The sequence below is a fragment of the Ailuropoda melanoleuca genome, chromosome 16 (genome assembly GCF_002007445.2).
Source record: "Ailuropoda melanoleuca isolate Jingjing chromosome 16, ASM200744v2, whole genome shotgun sequence".
In the NCBI taxonomy this organism is placed as follows: Eukaryota; Metazoa; Chordata; class Mammalia; order Carnivora; family Ursidae; genus Ailuropoda; species Ailuropoda melanoleuca.
The window spans coordinates 18,044,780-18,051,359 of record NC_048233.1 but is presented as its reverse complement, the minus strand read 5'-3'; positions in this window follow the sequence as shown (position 1 = coordinate 18,051,359).

Here is a 6,580-nt window from a genome sequence, read left to right as displayed (position 1 = left end):
GCAAGAGCCCATCACGCAGCTACTGATATGCCACCAATGTGGAGACACAAGTTTTCAAGACAAGGAGAAGCTTCAACTTTAAATCAAGTTGTGGCTTTTAATGAAAATTGATGGCTCTTCCATGCGACTGGACATTTTGCTTTTTGGATTTAGAGTGTTTGTATTACTTAAGATTGTCCAGGAAATTCATTGAATTGCATGTATTTTCAGAGTCAAGAAAAGAGCCAGAAAGGAACGATGAAATTAAAAAAAGAAATTCCTTTCTGACTCTACCATTGAAGTCATGTGTGCCCAATACACTGGGTTTATCATTCTTATTGTCATGGCAGGTTTTAAAACAGGTGTAGGAAACAGCCACATCTTACCCAATGTTGGCATAAGTTAGACCTCCAGGCCCACCAGCAGGATACGCAATTACACAAGAATATCTGCCCCGGTGAAGTAGCTGCCCCTGAATACAGTTTTTTAAGTGTTCTTAAAAACAACACTGTCTATTTTGATGTAGAATGTAGAGAAAATATCCTCATCCCTTCATGTCCCTTACCTGAACTGCATGGCATGTGTATAGCGATAATGTGGAAGAACACCTGTGGACCAGGTCTCTAGGTCACTGCTCACACGCACAGCACATCCACCCGCTCCTTGCTTTGGAGTGCTGCCAGACTATTCACTGTACAACCTCAATAAAGCACACTATGGAAAGGTTCATCCAAGAACGTGTCTCTCCTGCACTCTGATATTGCTTGTACTTGTCATAGTGACCCTCAGGGCACTGTAGCTCATCAAAAAAGCGGGGTTGTCAGCCTAAATGAAAAGTCATTCAAAAATAATCAAAAATGTAACTTTCTTTCTCTGTTTACAGCCTGTGACATAAAATTTAAAACTCAATGATTATAAAAGGAGGTCAAAATATCAAACCCCAGAAATATGCTGTCAATTAACTCCCACAAGCAGAAGCAGATTAAAATCGAGTTCTTAAATATCAAAGCTGGTAACCTAGTTTATATTTAATAGAGTTTTGCAGTTCTAGAACTTAAAAACAGAATTAAAAAATCATCCCCTAGATCTTTGCATACTGACCGATGAATTAAAATTTAATTTTGCCATAGCTACGAGCTTTTAGCCAAATTCTAAATTTGGCTAAATTTGACCTAATACTTTGTGTACCTGTCTTCATTAAGGGGCCTTAGTCCACAACCCAAAAATATCAGAATTGTAAAAAAAAAAAAAAAAAAAAAAAAAACCCTAAAAATCATTTAATTTCATACGCCATTTTCCACACAGGGACAACAACAACCCAGAGGGATAAAGTGACTTATCTAGAATTGCCTAAGTAATTAGTTATGAAGATGAGTCTAGAACTCCAACTAATATCCTTTGCATTAAAGGAGATTTTCCAACTCTGTTTTCCACCACCTTTGGGTTCTCCAGAAGACTGTTAGCAATTTGCTGCAGACACCAGGCTCCACTATCTTTTCCCCATTTCAAACTAAGCAACTCCACTGTAATTTGTTTCACCTATTGGCTTCCACGTTAGATTTTATTTAAGGAACACACTTGACTAAAATAATTTGAAAATCATTGCTTTCTATGAACATCAGTGAATTTATTTTCAAAAAAAAAAAATGCTCTGTGAATCAAAAGAATAACCGTAAGCATAATTTCTCATTTTGCTATGCTCTACAAGGTAAACTTGAATTGCTACTGGCCCTTAAAAAACAACAAATATCAATTAAACAGCCTTTAGACTGACACTCCCCTCCCCCAAAAGTGCTAACTTGCAAATAAATCATAATTGGCCATTAGTTGGACCTTAGCTGAATAACTGGTTTTAGCTACCTCATATATTCTCTTCCTTTGTTTCATTTCACAGAAGTAATCCACTCATGGAAAATACCTTTAGAACAGGACTCCATGTGAGATGGCAAAAAGACCAATAAGTGTATATCAGGCATTTCCACAAAAAGCAGGAAAGTTATATTGGGCATGTCAGCTGTAGTCATCATTTCAAAATCCTGTCATTTTAAAGAAACTGTGTGTCCCAGGATACCTTTACTCAGATATATCTACCGCCAATCATTCTAGTTGCACAGAAGAAGCTCTAATACCGACAGAGAAAAATCTACACTCTGGCAATGCCTAAAGTTTTTTGCCATGTTCACTCCTTATCACTGACCATCATGTATCCTCACAATTGCTTTTTTAGTTAACTGAAAAAAGATGATGGGTAGAGTTAATGAATAGGAAAAACAACAACAAAAATGCAATTTTTTGGTATAAATTATACTGATTCTTGGGTTTCTGGTATTTAATACAGTAAACCAATTTTCTATGCTCAGCTTTGGTCCAAGTTATATTGTGTGATGCTGAATTTCTACAGAATAATGTGGTAGCATAGACTGCTAAAGAAAAAAGAGTTTATATTAAAAATAGAAAGAAATTACGCTGTGTAAAAATGGCTACCTTAAGGATTTTATGTAGTCTAGATAAGGGAATACAATAAAATAACATTTTAATCGTTGTATGTAAAAAAAATTAATGAATTGTACTGATTTCTCCAAGAATAGGATGGCAATCACATAAGCCGAGACAAATAGAATCTAATGGGTAATAAGTTAGTGTAAGGAGTTCAACATATGTCTGAAGGCAAAGAGCTACCCTTTCCACCTTCTACATGATTATCTGACCTTAAGTTAATTTTCTAGCTCTGTTCCCTTGGGAGCCCAAGAAAAGCTAGCACGCCACATATTTTACAAGCAACTTGGCTTAGAGTAAAAATGACTGACTGGTAGCTGCATCTGGCTGGAAGAACAGGAAACACCTGATTGGGAGCCCATCTGTAGTGCCTAACTTCTTTCACTCAGCCTAATTATTTTCAAGATATGTCCATGCTGTAGCATGTATCAGCATTTCACTTTTTTAATAACTTTATTGAGATACAATTCACATGACGTGCAATTAACTCTTGGAGTGTACAATTCAGGGAATAAAAGGCACAGCTTAGGGAAGAGAGTCAGTAACATTTTAATAGCGTTGTATGGAGACAGACAGTAGCTATGCTTGTGATGAGTAGAGTATAACTTACAGAGATGCTGAATCACTGTGTTGTGCACCTGAAACTAATGTCACATTATATCTATACTCAAATTTTAAAAATTAAAATAAAGTGTACAATACATTGGTTTTTAGTATTCACAGAGTTGTCCGAACATAATCACCTCAAAAGAAACCCTGTACCCTTTAACTATCACCCTCTAATCTGTCCATCTCCTCTAGCCCTAGACAGCCACGAATCTACTTTGTCTATATGAATTCACCTATTCCGGACCTTCCCGTGAATGGAATCATATTAGTATGTGGTCTTTGGTAACTGGCTTCTTTCACTTAATATAATGTTTCCAACCTTGTTCCACATTGCATCACGTGTCAGTACTTCATTCCTTTTTATGGCTGAACAATATTTCATTGAATGCACATGCCATATTTTGTTTATCCATTTGTCCACTGATGGCCATTTGGGTTGTTTCCACCTTTTGGCTATTATGAATGATGCTGCTGGAACATTTGGGTACATGTTTTCTTGGGAACATATGTTTTCATTTCTCTTGGTCATAAAACCAACCATTTGCTGAGTCATTCAGTAACTCCATATTTAATCATTTGAGGAAATGCCAGACTTCCAAATTGGCTGCACCACCTTATATTTCTACTAACAGTGAATCAGGTTTATTCTCCACATCCTCTCCAACTCTTATCTGACTTTTTGATTCTATATGCTTATTTTTAATAATCACCTTTTCCAGGGCCCTTGGGTGGCTCACTTGGTTAAGCGGCTGCCTTTGGCTCAGGTCAAGATCCAAGCGTCTTGCTATAGAGCCACGCATCAGGCTCCCCGCTCAGCAGAGAGTCTGCTTCTCCCTCTCCCTCCACCACTCTCCCTGCTCATTCTCTCTCTCACGCTGTCCCTCAAATAAATAAAATCTTTTAAAAAATTAAAATTAGGGGCGTCTGGGTGGCACAGCGGTTAAGCGTCTGCCTTCGGCTCAGGGCGTGATCCGGGCGTTATGGGATCGAGCCCCACGTCAGGCTCCTCCGCTATGAGCCTGCTTCTTCCTCTCCCACTGCCCCTGCTTGTGTTCCCTCTCTTGCTGGCTGTCTCTATCTCTGTCAAATAAATAAATAAAATCTTTTTTAAAAAAAATTAAAATTAAAAAAAATAATCACTTTTTCCTTCTCTAAAGGCCTTGCAAACGTCAGTGATATTTTCGAGAATTTTGCCCAGGCTTTAGCTTGTATAAATTTTCTCCCTAAGAGACAATATTAACAATTGTCTTTGTCAATCTCCCGCGCTCATTACCATCTTCCAAGCTTGCTCAAATTATCACCATTTCTCAAAGACCAGTTTGCACCCAGAAGACTGGGTATCCACTTATGCCTTTTTCTTCATCACTGAGAAGAAATTTTGCATAAAAACAATCCCAAAATATAGATGCTTTCTTTAAAAAAGAAAAAAAGTTAAATTAATTTTGGTTATTTGGTACTTCTTTTTTTATTTCCCTATATTTTTCCTATATTGAATTTTATTAATATGTCATGAAATATAAATCAGCATTATAAAAGATTTAACCACAGAGCTGAATAAAATATTATAAAAGATTTAACCACAGAGCTGAATAAAATATATTCAAATGATAAATGAATGCCTACAGTATTTTAAATGCAGGATATAACCCTTTTGAAATAATCCATTGGTTCCAAAAAATAATTTCCCCAAAAGTTTTTAATCAAATTCAAGTTTTAAATAGCAAGATTATTAACGGTGTATTTTACTTCCAAAACCCTATCAAATGATTCTGATCATTTCAAAACAGAGAATATAACAAGGAATTCCATTATTATTCTAATCTAGTCTTATGATTTCATACAACCCAAAACTGCAAAGACATCTGGAATCAGAACACTGAGTTACTCCCTCCCTTTGCAGGTAAACAGAGAACCGAACACTGAACAAACTTACAAAAAAATGAGCTCAGGTTTAACTATCATGTCACATTGTTCTGGCAGCTAGCATGGTTATTCTTTGTTAAGTATGAAAAACAAAGAAGGATTATGAAATAAGCTCCAAGTTCCCTTGGGGATTAATATTATTCTGTATGTCTATTACTGAAATTTGTCAAATTCCCAGGACACCACTCTCATATTCAAAACATATATAAACCTATTTTATTACTAACTGTAATTTTAAATTATCTTCCATTTTGGTTCTCTAATTCAAACCTAAGCCCCTCCACATTTTAGCATGCTTAATTGAAATCTGTAAATTTAAATTATATCTGTTGGAATTCTCATATTTTCCAAATATGTGTATGTTCAGACCAACGTGCAAGCCTAACTTTGGTCACTTTTTGTTTAGTTCAAGTTTTGTCTTGTCCTCTGATATTAATCCTCCAGAAAAAAAAGGGCAAAGCATCTGGTCAGTACCAGGGTTTTTCTAAAGCAGAGTAAGTAAAAAGGGTTTAGGAGAAGCAAACATCCCTCTGATTTTGCTGGCATCTTTTTAAAGCCTCTCAGGTAGAAGGAACATCTATACAGGGACATCTAGTGGCAAAGAGGAATCAATACAGTATTGGGTCCATGGCAATATTGGAACTTTACCTTTGCTCCGTTTTCATACATCAAGAGGAATAAATTCCTGAGCTCTAGATAATGGCCATTTGCAGCACTAATAATAGCATTTTAACAACAACAAAAATGATTGAAAAAACAAAGAATTTGAATCGAATCTTCTTTTTTTCATGCTAATGAAACTAAGCTTACAGTCAAGGTGGATTTATTCCCACCAGGTTTCTCTATTTTTTCAAGCCACAGTACTATCAAGAAGTAAAGAATGGTTTTACCAAAATTAACCTTTCCAGAAACACTGAAAGCCAGAAGAAGCCAATTCCCTTTTGTGTTGTAGAACATTAGTTCAATAGCATTTTTTAAGCAATATGACAGTAATAAAAAAAACTAATAGAAAACTAATGACCTATAGCGCAATTAAAATCATGAAAATAAGAGCAAATCTTAATTAAACCATTCAGTATCCTTAAGATATTTTCTTATGTGCCTCTTCTATAAACATCTTCTTGCTTCTTTTTTTTAAAATGAGATTAAAAAGTAGGCAAAAACTTACTTCAATGCAAATACTATCTTCCCATTAGCTTTCTTTCCTGCTAAACAGGAAAAGCAACTGCTTTGCAGGTACTCCTGGAGAGTTTTATAGCAAAACAACAACAACAACAACAACAAAGGGTGAGCATTTAGATCTGGTTCTCAAAAGGAATGTGTTAGTAAGGACTACAGGTACAATGTTTTGATTTTAAATTAATATTGACCTTCATTTCTTTGACCAATTTGGAATCTTACTCAGGCTGAACTTCAAGCATGGGCACTGAACTGGCAAGATATTTTGTTTTCACCTTGCCCTCGTGAATTGTCTTCCACCTTCAGGAAAAGCAGCAAGCACTGCCAGCTCCTCCGTGTACTGGCTCTTCTACTACCAGTGCCAGTCCTTTTGTTCTCCATAATTATCCTCACT